A 14,422-nucleotide genomic window follows, 5' to 3' on the forward strand; every position below is an offset into this window, starting at 1 on the left:
TCAATAAGCAAACACTGGCGAGACTGGAGTACAAAATCCGAAGGCAAACATAAGAAAGTAATTTTTTTCCTGAAGTGCACCGTGATTTATGGGTTGCTTCTGTTGTCCTTCACTTGTGGGCAAGGATTTTGACACATTCGGGTTCCCACTGGATGCTTTCAGACGGGTGGGAACAGGCGTTGTCAAATGCAGCGTGGGCAGCAGGGCAGGAGGATTCTGCCCCTCTCAGATGAGACCCCCCTGCAGAGCTGCCTCCAGCCCTGGGGAACAGCACGGGAAGGACATGGAGCTGATGGAGAGAGTCCAGAGGAGGCACCAACATGATCAGAGGGCTGGAGCAGCTCTGCTGCGAGGAAGGGCTGGGAGAGCTGGGATTGTTCAGCCTGAAGAGAGAAGCTTTGGGGTGACCTGATTGTGGCCTTCCAGTGTCTGAAGGGAATTTAAAGGAAAGATGGAGAGAGACTATTTACAAAGGCCTGAGTGCCAGGATAAGGGGGAATGGCTTCACACTGACAGAGGGCAGGGTAGGATAAGATATCAGGAAGAAATCCTCCCCTGAGAGGGTGGGCAGGCCCTGGCACAGGTTGCCCAGAGAAGCTGTGGCTGCCCCCGGATCCCTGGAAGTGTCCCAGGCCAGGTTGGACGGGGCTTGGAGCAACCTGGGCTGGTGGAAGGTGTCCCTGCCCATGGCCTTCGAGGTGCCTTCCAACCCAAGCCATCCGTGGTTCCGCGGTTCCGTGTTCCCAGGGGACACTCCTGTGGGCCGCGCGGGACTCGAACCCCCCCCCGGGGCGGGCTCGGCTGCTCCCCCTGAGGGCGGGGCCGGCCCTCCTTCGCGCCCGCCCCCTGGCCGTGCGCGCGCACCCGCCCGCCCCCTGCCCGCCGCCGGAATGTGGCCGGCGCTGTCCCGGCCCTGAGGCGGCTGCGCGGCCCCGCCGGGCTGGAGGCGGCAGCGGCGGCTCGGGGAGCGCAGCTGGAGGAGAGCGGCTCGGCTGCTGCGGTGAGACACGGCAACGCCGCGGGCCTGCCCCGCCGGGGCGAGGGGAGCGGGGCGGGGGGCGGTGCGTGAGGGGCCGAGGCGGGCGGGTCGCCGCTCCCTCAGGAGCCCCGGCGCGGCGGGAGGGGGAGCCGCCGGCCCGCCCCGTGTGGCGGGTGACAGCGGCCGCTGACCCGCCGTGGGTCCGGGCCCTCAGGGCGGCGGGAGGAGCGGGGGCGCGGGTGGTGGTCCTGGTTGTGTGGTTTGGATGTGTGTGTGGGGAGTTCTCTGGGGCAGCGCCGCTCCGGGAGCAGCGGAGCCGGAGCGGAGTGCGGGGGTCGAAAAATAAAGTTGTTTTCGTGTAAGGGAAGGGAGAGCGCCGTGGAAGCGCTCATCTGCCTCCTCCTCCTCGGGAAAAGTGAAGTCACTTCCCAAGAGCCCAAACTCGCAAACTGCTGTCCTAAATCTGCGCCGTCTGCAAGCCTCAGAGTCATCCACGTCGTGTTCTGGTTGTGTTTTTTTTATTTGTATGTGGGGGATTCTATCTATATTTTGTTTTCAAGCCCCCTTCCACTGTTCGGCTCTCCGTAACCGCGAGCCGGTACAAAAGTCCTTGGAAACCTGCTGAAACCACCCGAATGAAGTGGTCTCGGTGAATCGCCTCGTGTGAGTTCCTGTGCACTCCGTGTCTGCTGTCACTTCCAGAGCTGTGCTGGTGAAGCTGCCTGGTTGTGATAGCGTTGTAAATAAGTCGTAACCTGCCACATTTCACAGCTGCGTGCGTGTGTGTATCCATCCTTTTGCCTAGGAGTGGGGGGAGGGGAGGGAAGATTTAAAGTGTCAGCTCTTTTTAAGACTGAGAAAAATCCAGCAACAAGTAAGAAATAGCTTGCTTAGGTAAGCGTTGCTTTTCTCTGTCATTGTCTCACAACCATGCTGGGTTTCTGCTAGAACTTCGGGGAGGGCAGCTGTGCTTTCGTTTTCCAGAGGGAGACCTTGGTGATGTTACAGACAACATCTGCTTATCCCTTTAAATTCAGGAGAGGTACCGTGGCTTTATTTCACCAAATCTCCCTGATACGGGCCAAAATCCTGATCGTCCTGGGGCTGGCTCGGCTCATCTTGGGAAGCTTTACTGGGGGTTTAAGGTTAGTTCTGCAACTTATACCTGTGCCTAGGTTTTAAGTAGGATTGCAGCCAACTGTGTTTATGTGGGTTAGATGGTATTAGTGATATGATTAAGAGATTAGTTGGCAGTTTAAACTTGAAAAGACTGTAAATACAGTTACAGCAAGCCCCAGTTGACTCTGCTCTAAGAATTGAAGCTAAATTGGAGAGTTACTGGAGGTGCTCTGCAGTGTTTGCCTTGAGATAATTACAGTGAAATGTATTGCTTGGTTAAAAACAGCATTCAGTCCTTTAAGAAGTGATTCAGATATTAAGCTTTAATGTCATTATGTGGCTTTCTGTGTTCCTGGTGTACTCCCTAACATTTGAAGGCAGTCTGAGGTGTGGCCACCCCTTCCCTTCTGTCATCTAAGGGACTTCCAGGAGGTGAGTTAAGAGAACTAATTGGTCAAAAAGCAGTACTTCTATTTCTTTTTTTTTTTTTTTCCCCTCTCTGAGGTACTCTTTGGTTAGAACAACTTCCTGCCCCAGCTGGGTCCTCATTTTATGGTAAGTTAACAGCAGAAGGCACTACTGCTAAAGTAAGCCACTTCGTGTTTTTGATTAACTTAAGCTACTTGTGGTGAAGGTAGCAATGATAATAAGGGTGGTAGGAGCTCTTTTTTTTCTGCCAGTACTGACTTAGGTTGCTTATGAAGCTTTAGTGTCATTTTTATTTACTTTCATCAAAATTAAATGGACTCAAGAGCCACCACTGTGTCTCTGTTTTGATTCCAAGAGTCCACAGAAGTTGCTGTGATTTTCTTCTCTCTCCTTTGCTTATCCTTTCTTGTCTCTGAGCTTTTTTGTGAGTCATTAATTTCTGGGAGTGATCTGGGCATTGTGAGGGGTTTTTGTAAATTTATTGAGCTCTAATTTAAAAGCAATCACTTGTATATTGCTATTACCTCTGCTATAATTGGAAGGCTATTTCAGACTTGACTGGCCTCAGTAATTACACACATTCTGATTTCCAGTCTAGATGAATTTGTCATTGGATTATACCCATTTTGTGCCCCCCGTGGACTGATATGTTTTATTGGCACTTTTGATCTTGGTATTATTAAAAGGGGAAAAAAAGGCAGCGCTTTTAACCAGTAGGAAATGTGTGGAAATGTGCCACTGCAGGATTGTTTTCTCTCTGGACCACCAGCTGCACTAATCGTTCCTGTAATTGCTCTCAGCCTCTTCCCATGAATTTTAATCTTGACCTATTAAGTGACGATTAAAATGCACCTTTCAGGTGTTAACATGGAGCTTCCTGGAGGTGTCCTTTTAGTGAAGGTTGTTTTCAAGCATATTTTGATAAGATAATGTTTCTTGAGATTCATACCTGTGGCTGTTTGTTCCAGCCTCAGCCTTACTCTGTTGCACTGGTACAGCTGTTAAAGGAGTCATTATTGTAAAGAGCTTGAAAAATATTTATTTCACCTTTTCCCTGTATTCCTGACTGTAAAAAGAAACAAACCCAATGCAGAGGTTATTAAAAAACATCTCTGTGGCTTCTAAGGTGTTTTTTGAATTTTGATATCAGAAGTATTGCCAGGGGGGACTTTGTGAAGCTGAAAAAGTAGTTTGTTAGGTGTGACTGTAAGCAGGAGATAAATACATCAATTGGGTGATTGACTCCTGCTTAGTTAAACAGATTACTCTGAAAATACAGTTTTGGCCACAAAGTGAGATGGGGCACAGCCCTCTGACTTCCTACTCTAATCACCCCTGTGTCCTGAGCCAGGATATTGAAAAGGTGTGGGTGTTTTAGATCGAGCAAGCTTAGAAGTGCAATATTGTGGTGATGCTGAAAACCTGTTCCCTGGTTGTTGGGGAAGCACAGCAGTGCAAAGGGGAGCAGTTCCAAGGGCAAGCAGATAAGGGGTGTTTACACTTCTGTGGACCACACTTGGATGCAGGCTTACTGTATGTCCAGGAGCTCAGGCTGAAGTTGGAAATTGTGTGATGACAAGTAATAAACCTGATGCCAAAAACGCCCAAGGAAAGTTTGTGAAATAGAATCACAGGCAGATGAAATAACGAATTCTTGAAATAGAACCATTTCAGTTGAAAGGGGCTTTGGGAGGTCATCTTATCCAGATCCCTGCTTAAAGAGTGATTTAGATAAGGTTGGTCCAGCCTTTAACACCTTTCTAGGTAATCTGTTTCTACATTTGACAGCACTCTTAGTGATTTTTCCTCCCCCCTTTAAGCTGGTCGGAATTTACTGTCCAGCTTGTGTCTGTTGCCTCTTGTCGTGTCTCTGTGCACCATCCCAGGAGTCCAGATCTCTCTTCTGCACCCTTCCGTGAGGCAGCTGACAGCAAAAAGGATTCTTCAGAGCTCTTCTCTTGCCCAGACTGTGCGAGCTCAGCTCCACCAGCCCCTCCCTGTACACCGTGTGCTCTGCCACCTGCCCAGCTCGGCCGCTGGACGTGCTCCAGAGTGTCCGTGTCAGTGCTGTACCCGGGAGCCCAAACTGGGCTCAGCACTGCAGGCACAGCCTCACGGGGCAGAGCAGGGGATGGATCCTTGCCTGGACCCCTGCAAGCAGCCCAGGCTGTGCTCAGCTGCCTTTGCTGCTGACTTGTTTCCAGAGTTCTGCCTGCTGGGATCTCCAGGTTCTTTTATTGCAGAAGTCACGGTTTATCTGGGTCATGTCCAGCCCATCTTGTCAGAGGGGTTGTTCTGTTGCTGACCTGGCACTTGCCTTTGTTGAACTTCACAAGGTTTTGCCAGTGCCTTTTCCAGCTTGTCCCAGTCCCTCTGGACAGGAGCCCTGACCACTCGGTTTGGTGTCACTGGAAACTTGCTGAGGATGCGTGCTGTCCCATCATCCAGGTGATTCACAGGGACGTGGGATGGTCCTGGTGGTGTCAGTGGTGATGCCCAGGGGATTTGATTGTAACTGCTTGTGCTGGACCTGGCAGTGCTGGTGGCTGTCCCTTCAGCCCAGCAATCCAGTCCAATTCCCAAACACCTTTTTGCTCTTCCATCATCTGCTAACCAGTTGTCTCCTTGCAGTAAGCAAGTGTCCATCAGGCATCATTTACCCTTGGTAAATCCATGCTAGCTATTCCCCATCACCTTCTTGTCCCTCTTGGACATAGGGATAGCTTCCAGGAGGATTTGCTCTGTAATCCTCTCATGGACTAAGGTTAGGCTAGTTGATGTGTGGGTGCCTGGATCCTCCCCCTTGCTCTTCTTGAAGTTGGGTGTGATGTTTGCCTTTTTTCCACTCAGATGAAACCTCTCATGGCCTTTAGAAAAGTGGTAGAGTGTGGTATCTCAGTGCCATTGGCCAGCTCCCTCAAGATTCTTAGGGACATCCCATCTGCCTCTGCAGAATTTCCTGAAGTGCTTCCAAGCTTCATCTTCCTCCCTTGGAGGTAATTGTTTACTCCAGCAGACTCTGCTGGGCTCAGGGGCCTGGGGTGGACCTGAACAATGAAAACTGGGCTACAAAAGGTCTGAGTATGTCAGCCTTTTCCATGTGCTGTGTCACCAGGTCCCCATCCCACTGAGCAGAGAGAGCTTCTTCCTCAGCCTTCTCTCTGCTGCCAGTACACTGTGGTGTGAGTTTGAGCTCCAGATGGACATTGATTTTTCCCAGTGCCATCCTTGCAGGCACAGCCTGCACTCTGGGTTCCTCTTGGGCAGCCTCTGCTGCACCTGCCTGCTGGTGCTTCGGAAGGAGACCAAAACTGCCATAGCTGTACATGTGTCAGACTCCAAGATTGGTTGAAGTTGCGGTTAATAAGTGATTCTGCCTCAGCAGGAAATCAAAGATGTCACTTCCCCCAACCAACAGCAAATGTTATCAGCAGGGGCTGAGTCCTGCCTGAGATGTCGAGTGCAAGTTGCACTTTGGTGCCAAGGAGACAAAACAATGAGAAAAATGAACCACACCTCTTCTTTTACTTTTTTTTTTTTCATCATTAAAATAATTAACTCTAGGTAGAAATTTGGAGCTTCAGTGTGTGCCCTTCCCTTTTTATGCATTGCAATTGAAAGGAGGTGTTGATATTTAGCAGCAAGATGGGTGGATAAATACTTAATGCAGTCTGTGCATAAGTGCTTTCAGTTGGGATTAATTTCATTTTTTTGGTTGTTTCATAAATCCATTTTAGAAATGATTGAAATCAAAATTTTGGAAATCGAGGCATTTTTTGTTGACGCAAAATAAGGGAATGAGTTCTTGAGTGTAAAGAGTCTGGAACAGAGTTCTTGGTTGGTGTAAACCCCCAGCATGTGCTTGCTGCTGTCTGCAGTTCCCTAAGTGGTGTAAGTGCTGGGATTTGTGGTGTTCTGGTGACAGTAGTAGCAAGGTGAAGCTTTGCTTACAGTCACTGCTGTGGCTGTCCTGTCCAGACAGGGCTTTGGTATCTCTTTGGGCTAAATATAAGCTTTTTAGCATGGTTGTGAGTTCTGAGTTGCTTTCTAATGTAGCAGAAAGATATTCAAGTGGAGTTACATTTTTATGCAAAACAGTGTTCAATACCTACAGTAATTAATGGTAGAATCAGCCTGCACATTTGCCTTTCAGATGTGAACTTTCATTTTACATGGGGCTTCTGGCAAACTCTTAAACAGTGAAGCTCATTACTTAACGAGGGGGGACAACTCCCTGGCTTCATTGCTGCAATTCTTACTATCTCCCATTTCATTTCTGACAAGGAAAGGAAAGGTCAAAGGGCAGAAAAAAGTGAAAGGTGTTTTTTTAGAAGCAGTAAATTGTCAGAACGGGATTTTGGTCAGTGACTGAATCTAAGAGTGGATCTTGAAGGGCATGTGCTGAATGGCTGAGTGTGGTTTCCATGTTCCTCTTGGGCTTAGAAGTGAAACAGTTTGCATCACGCAGATGTCAGTGACCCAGGTGAGGAGTGGAACCAGCATGAATGCGACTGACAGCAAAGTCCTTTCTTAGCACTTGCTGTCAGACTTGTAGAGTAGTTAATTCCTTTTGAGAGGAATCAGTTTAGGGTAACCATTTGTGACCAGTCCCTGGTCACAGCTCTCAGAATGCCTCTTACATTGTGTGTGTATGTTTATATATTTATTTGTTCTTTCATCATCAAAACCTCTCTGTGGTAAGTTTTGTATTACAAGGTGTGTTGGTGTAAGTTTCCAGAGGGCAATTCCTTAGGAGTTACGGAATACTCTTGACCCTTCTTGTCATTGATAAGTGATTGTTGAACCTCTGGGCTTTCTGGGTGCTGAGCTCGTTCAGCAGCTGTTATAAACCCTGTAGCCATCTGCACTTTCTGAATTTTAACTTTGGATGAAGGCTGTGCTGTGCCTTTTCAAGCCTTTGCAGCGTGAAAATAAAATGCAAATATTCTTAATCTAATGCATTGCCTGTGTGTGTGTTTAGATACAAAATACAAGGTACAGAATTTTAATTTAGATGTATGTGGACAAATTCAATGGCTGGCTAAAATTGGAGGGTTTTCCTTTTTATTTAAATAAGAGTTTGTGTGCTGCAAGCTGGTATTTTTTTTCCATAGGAGCTTGTGGTTTTTTTAATTAGATGTTACTGAAAACTCAAGACTGTACGATTTAGGCTGAGCCATCTGAAATGCATGTGGCAGAAAATGGATTTTTTTATTTTTTTTTTAATCCCATTCTGTGAACCCTTTGTTTAATTTTGTTCCACTGGTGTATACTTTCATTATTTCCTGTTATTTGGAAGAGAACTCTCAAGTAACTGGTTGGTGGCAGCGCTGCAGGAGCAGCTGTGCCCAGTGCTGGGTTTGGGCTGGGTTCTGTTCCTTGTCGTGCAGAGGAAGGTGGGAAGAGGTGCAGCTTTTTTAGGGACTTCTTCACCTCCTGCCTCTTCCAGGCACTGCTGAATGTCTGGGGCTTGTAAGTACCAACATTTTCTCTTCCTCTGAACTGTTTGTTTGCAGAACAGCAGTGGAGTTGAAAGAGCAGGTTTGTGTGTGCCCCTAGTTGTTTTGGGAGTAAAACTGGAATGTGGTGAAGGCTTGGCCCTTAGAGATGCTGGTCCCTTCTGTTCATACAGGCAGAGTTTGCATTTGCTCACACTTATATCATCAAAAGGTATTTTTAACCCTGTTATACTTGATCCTCATTATTAACAATTAGTATTGGCAGTATAAACTTAAAAATAAAGAGTTCTTCTTGGAGATAACAGTTAAGTGATTTTGAGGAAACAGGAGTAAGGAATGAAAGTCAGTGACTGACTTTTACATGTTTTTGAATGTTAATTATTGCTGTTTATTGCTGTAGGGATATATAAAAGCTGTGATGGAAGTATGGAAAGGTGATCAAAGTGTCCAGGGAAATACTTTGGCAAGTATCTGTTGGCGGTAATGTCAGCTTGGAAGTTCTCCATAATCGTAGTGTTAATTTGCCTTTGACCCCTTATAGCTTCCCCTTTGTGATTGTCCTTCTCTTTCATCATACTGAGACATCAGAAGGTCAGGCTGCAGTGTGGTTTAGTGTCGAGCTTTTGACAGCAGCCACAGAAATCAAGTGATCCCTGTTCCAGCTCTCCCTCCCAGTTGGTCTCCCTGGCCTCTGTGATCCTGCTGGTTGCTCTTCCCGGCAGTAAGGGAGCCCCTGGGGTCTCCCAGAGGTAAGTTGTGCTGTGGAGTGCCCAGAAAACCCCAGTGAGGTGCAGTGACATCATTGCAGATGGGCAGTTCTGCCGTGGCTTTGCTGAGGCTCCTGCAGAGCTACCTGGTGGTTTCAGACTCTCACCTGGCTGAGGGGTGGATGCTGCTGCACTGACCGTGCTTGGCTGATTCCATGGGTTTGTTCCTGGGGGGCAGCACTGCCCACTTGGGCTCTGAGGCTCGTGGGGACGTTCTGCCTTTGGGAGAAGGACATTTTTGGGAGCTTGTGCTGTGTTTGAGGACTTGGTGATTAACACTGATAAAAACACGTTGTGGTGAGGAAAGGCTTATATAACCACTTCTTAGAGCGTGACCTTTCCTACTGCTGCACACTTCTGTGAATTTTTCATTGCAGATTAGCTGCCTGGAACTTCCTCTCTTTGTTTCCAGAAGTAAAAATGTTTTGGGGAAGTATTCAGAATGTAAACATTGCCGGCAAGTTCTCGCATCTGCATTTAATGCAAACCGCACGCCGTTCATGTGGAAACTGATAGTGCAGTGTGGCTGTCTTTGGGAAGCTCTGACACTTGGAGAGAGAGGCTGTGATTAAAAAAAAAAAAGGGGGGGGCAAAGAAAAAAGGCATAGCAATCACAGATTTTTGGCTTCTCAGGTTTTGTTGTTTTATGCAATCAGGTGAATTTATCAAACGAGAAATAACACTTGAAATTCAAGCTGTTCTAGGTAGCCTGTCTCAGCAGACAGATGCTTGTTCATGATTCCTGGCTAATGTGAGACAAGAACGTTGCATCAAGAAAATGAATGGAAGTTCTGCTGTATTTTTTTGTGAGATTTTTGCAGTTATTACATAAGCAACTGTGGTGTATTATTTGAGATGTATTTCCCCAGCAAGAGCTTATTGTGTGATTTTTATAGACTGCTCTAGATTAACCTGAGGCTTACACCAAAAATAATCCCCGAGACCCATTCAATTTAATAAATGAGGTACATAAGATCTACATGATGGGAATCTGGCCCAGAGGCTAAGTTTATTTATTAAAAAAATATTAAAAAGTTGAGGTTTTTTTTTTCTTTGAACCCAGGGATAGTTTCATCCTAAGAAGGATTTAAAAAGTTTTTATGTTGAGATGCTTTTAGCATAGATCTTGTCCTTTAAAGCAGTTCCACTTTCCAAATTTGATTACTAGAGAAAAGCTGCAGAAACAAACAAAAAAAGCTTTTTTTGGCAGCCCCAGATGAATTTATTTTTTGTAACCCTTTCTACTTCTAATCATTGATTGAAAATGGCTTTTTATGGGTCTTTCCTGTAATACCATGAGAGGTGCTTGTGGCACCTTCAAGGAGTTTTTAAAACAGGGATGTAAAACAGAGTGATGAAAAGATCAGACCCATCTTTTGATTCCATGGGTTTGTTGGGTTTGTTTTTTTAAGGCCAGTTTTTTCTTTAATCCTTTAGGAGGGGAAATAAATTCTCATCGTTATGGATGTCTGGGATGAAAATAATTGTGCCTTGCAAGAAGGGCTCTTGTTTCTCTTTCCTGTTCACCTCTTCAGGCAGTCTGGGGAGGAAATACTGAGCTTTTCAGGGTCTGATGTGAAATAGTTTTGGAAGGTAACATCATGCATAGTATTTGCTAAAAAATCAAGTGTGAGGTGATGAACACCCCCCATCCTTGGGTGAGAATTGGATGGTGACTGCAGGTAATGCCACGCAAACACCTTTCTGTGGGTAACTCTTTCAGGCTCTTGCTCGTGCAGCTTTCAAGGATGCTTCCTTTAGGTCAAGTATTTTGGGTTTTTTTAGGTTAGAATTATAAAATATTCTTAATTGTTTATTAACTGGCAAGTTTTTCTGGAGGGGTCAGTTGATTTCTTTCATACCACCTTTCCAAACTGTAGTTCTTCCTTGAATTACAGAGTGAATTTGGAATAGTTTGATTAGTGAGGTTGATCACAGAGAGAAATCATCTCAAGGAACACACTGTCTTTTAAAAAAGAATAAATCTTCTTTAAGGAAAAAAGATTTTAAGGATTCTTGTAAGCCTTTTAAGCAAGGCCCACGTTATTCCTTGATGTGTGATCTGCCAGAAGCTTTCACTGCACAGCTCATACCAGTTCCTAGAAGATTTTAGGTGATTTGGAAGCCTTTTAACAGGGATCTGAATGTTGAGGCAAAACCTTGTTTAGTCTTTAACTGTGATTTCTCTATCTTTTCATGTTATATCTAAATATTTAAGTTTAAATGACAATATAAAATCTTAGGGGTTTAAATGTATGTGAAAGTATTTATTTTAAATGTATGTGGAAGTATTTGTTTTTAACATGTGTGGGAGTATTTTCTCTTTACCAAGAAGCTTGGCTTTGTTTCATGTTATAAAAGAAATATTTTTCTTGCTTATGAAGTGTTGGGGCCACTGTTGAAACGACAGTTTTGATACAACAGCAGTACAAGTCTAGATGGCTGTCAAATCAAAACTCACAGCCCTTGCAATTCTGGAAAATCTGACTGCATTATAAAAAAACAGAGCCTGGTGTTGTTACTCATTTACAGCTCGTGATTGCCTTTGACAACTATTAGAATGAAAGACTTTAGATTAAGGGAAGTATCTCAATAAAATGAGCTGAGGGAAGAGCGTGAAGTGTTGTTTGGTGCATCCCACGGGCACTGCAGGGGAGCAGCTTTTGGGAAGCACTGTCCGTGGTGGTGCCTAGGCACCTTCTGAGCTTAGGAACAAAACACTGCGATCTCAGGTTAAATCTGCAGACCTCAAGGTAACCATTGTCACAAGCTCCAGCCTGGCTCTGGGGCCCAAGGGTTCTCGCGGCTCCGGAGGGGGTGGGAGCCGGGCAGGGCTCAGGAGCTCCGTGTGCTTCGCTGCTTCGGCAGTGACGCTGCGGGAGGCACCCGTGTGGCAAGGACAGGGACTGGCACCGGGGGCACTGCTGCACTGTGTCCCACTGCTGCTCCATATGGCCTCCCCTGCCTTACATCATGGAATTATTTCTGGGAATGATAGCTTGTGGAGAAACACCTTTATGAAATAGTGTATTTAACGGAGACAGGTGGTTGCACTGACTGCGTTAGACCCACACTGTTATTTTTACAGTGAGGGAATAAACCACTAAATAATCTTCTTACAGCAAGGACTGTGTTATGCTGCTGCTTTTTTCCCTCTGGAAGTAGGTCATTATGTTTGTGAGCGAGTGGCTGTGCAGTTCAGTGACTTGGCTGGTGATGGCTTTCAGTGTCAGTGCTGCCTGCCAGCATCACGCAGCAGTGGAAAAAAATAACCAACTCAAGTTTGTCCAACTCCAGCCGTGAAAAATTGGTACTTTAGTTGCTGCTTGATATTTTCCAAAGACAAACGCTAATACAGGCTCAAGAAGCTGAAGTGTTGGTGTTTAATTGATGTCAGGAAACTGTGAAGGTGTACTAAGAGTTGCTTTATTTGAATTGTTTGTTTTGTCCTTGAGACAGAATGACCTACTGCTTAAATGAGTAAACCTGTTCGCCAGAACTTGATGTATAAAGTGTCATTTTTTAATTTTTTTTTTTAATAGGATGCACATGAAGTAACATCTCCAGAGTAGCAGAAGCCTTCTTATTTACACTTAGTTCTAGTTGTACTCTTTGGAAGGCAGTAAGTAGAGTCATGTGCTCCAGTTGAGTACCAACCACATGCCCACCATCGCTCTGGACAGGTTCTTCACCTTGGTGACCTTAAGTTTAAGATAAATTAGAGCAGTATTTTTTCCTTCAAGCAGCTCCAAGCTGCTTTCAAGTGGTTCAGTGGCTTATGTGTACCCGGAGATTCCAGTCAGAAAAGCTGGTTTTCTCCTCTACAGTGAATGTCTTGTTCTTCACCCCGAGATGTGTTTGACAACTGCTGCTTATCAGTGGTTTGAGGAGATGCAGGTGCAGTCTGTTTTTGAAGGAGAAACAGACATTTTCTTGTCTGTGTAGTTCTCTTTGGGTTCTGTTTTCCTTATATTGTTATTCTGTGGCCATGAGATTGACGTGTAAAAAGAGTCTGGAAAAACCTCTGTATCCAGGCACCCGGTACAACAATTCCAAACAGTTTACCATTCATGAGCAGACTAATTATTTGCTGTTGCCTACTGGAGGTTTGCTTTCTCGGAGGAGACAGTGTTGCCAAAATAAGTTAGTGGGGTTTTCTTTTGCTTTATTTTTGTATATTGAGGGTTTTTTGTGTGTGTGGTTGTTTTTTTTTAATTTCAGAAAGACTTTTGTTCTTAACAGTGCTTTCCTGGAAATAAGGATTTTTATGTACATATAAGTGTGTGTATTTAAAAATATAGTGATACAATGCTGTATTAAGTTGATTTTAATCCTGGGAAATAGTCTCAGTAAGCCAAATAAAGTGGTGTTTGTTTTTTCCCTTTACACAATGTGGCACTGCCAGAGATAAGACACAGGGGAAACAACTTACGGGTAATAAAGCAGCAGTTAGCATGAGCATAGAGTGCCTGCAGCCTCCCATAGCTCCCTGCTCATTTTGCTGCCATGGCCTGGTTGCTGGAGCTCAAAAATGGGAATAAACTGTGCCCTGTGGTGTGTGTATTTCTCCTTCAGACTACCCTTAGCAGAAGATGAATTTCTGCATGACCCTGTGGGACCTTCCTCCTCAGAAATGTCCCCCGGATTCTCTCGAGGAACCTGAGTTCTGAAAATAGGTAGAACTTATTTCCCCGGGTTTTTTTCTGTGGTTTGAGATTGGCAGTCAAACTACACGACTTTGAAAGCCTGTGTGTAATACAGGACCCGATTTGGTTTGATAAAAGAATGAATTAGCCTGCTCTTGATTGCCTTCTTTCAAGCAGGCAAGAAGCTTCCTTTCAAAACATGTTTCTTGTTGCTTACTGAAAATAGGTAAACATTTATCCTCCTTGTTTGTTGTCTTTTCGTAGCTCTGCAGTTGTTTGTTTAGTTTTTTTGAGTGGTTATAATGCTGACACAAAACCTGTTCCCCCCCAAACCAACAGTGAACTTGAGCAGTAACTTGGGAATATGTATTGAACAGAAACTGGGAGTAAACACAGAAATGTCTGGTAGCTGCTTCAGAAGTCTGATTCATCTAAGACTTGATAAAAGCAGATACTTTTGGGGACCACTTGGAGGGAGTTTTTGAATCTGATCAGGTGTGAAAATCGTTGTTTTTTTTTTTTTCTGGAGAGCCAGTGTGTCTACCTTGGCTTCATTCTCCTGGGACAGTGGGTGTGTGTTGCCAGCAGAGCCTTGGGCATCCACCCCTCCCTACCCCTGTTCTCCATGGGGTGTGTTTTTGCCAGTCTGCATTCACCCTGAAATACCTGGAAGGGTTATGGAGGGAAGGATTCAGGAGCATTTCTGTGCCATGTCCTTTACTCTGGTGCGGTGCTGAATCCACCTGGATCTTCCAGGATTGTTGTTCCTCACCTTCTGCTCTTCAGCCACTTAGGCTGTGCTATAGAGGGAGCTGCGGTGAACCTGGGGTGCCCTCCTGGCACGAACTGGGGGAGCTGCTGGATTTGAGCCTTCTAGAGCTTAATATGGGACATGTCCCTGGTCCCCAAACACCTGTATTCCAAATAGTATGGCTGAGTTACCTTTTATCCAGGACTGGATAAAAGAGAGACTGACTTGACCAAAACTACATCATAAAGTTCACTAGAAAAGCTCCTGCTTTT

General features: G+C 45.4%; 1 protein-coding gene across 7 annotated transcripts in view; it reads left to right on the plus strand.

Moving 5' to 3' along the window:
• The first annotated feature begins 945 nt into the window (after nt 1-945).
• RABGAP1L (RAB GTPase activating protein 1 like) overlaps nt 946-14,422 on the plus strand; it is a 201,773-nt gene continuing 188,296 nt past the window's right edge. For 2 of the 7 annotated variants that reach the window (XM_027892845.1, XM_027892850.1), the window contains exon 1: nt 1,682-1,873. The gene's annotated coding sequence lies outside the window, so the exon portion shown is untranslated. Of the gene's footprint in view, nt 1,001-1,587; nt 1,645-1,676; nt 1,874-2,511; nt 2,531-14,422 lie in introns of those variants that run through there. The other 5 variants (XM_027892846.1, XM_027892847.1, XR_003572253.1 and 2 more) reach the window with 5 other exon arrangements.

Source organism: Empidonax traillii, unplaced genomic scaffold, assembly GCF_003031625.1.
Source record: "Empidonax traillii isolate 1590-97213 ecotype Southwest subspecies unplaced genomic scaffold, ASM303162v1 scaffold372:size565953, whole genome shotgun sequence".
NCBI lineage: Eukaryota > Metazoa > Chordata > Aves > Passeriformes > Tyrannidae > Empidonax > Empidonax traillii.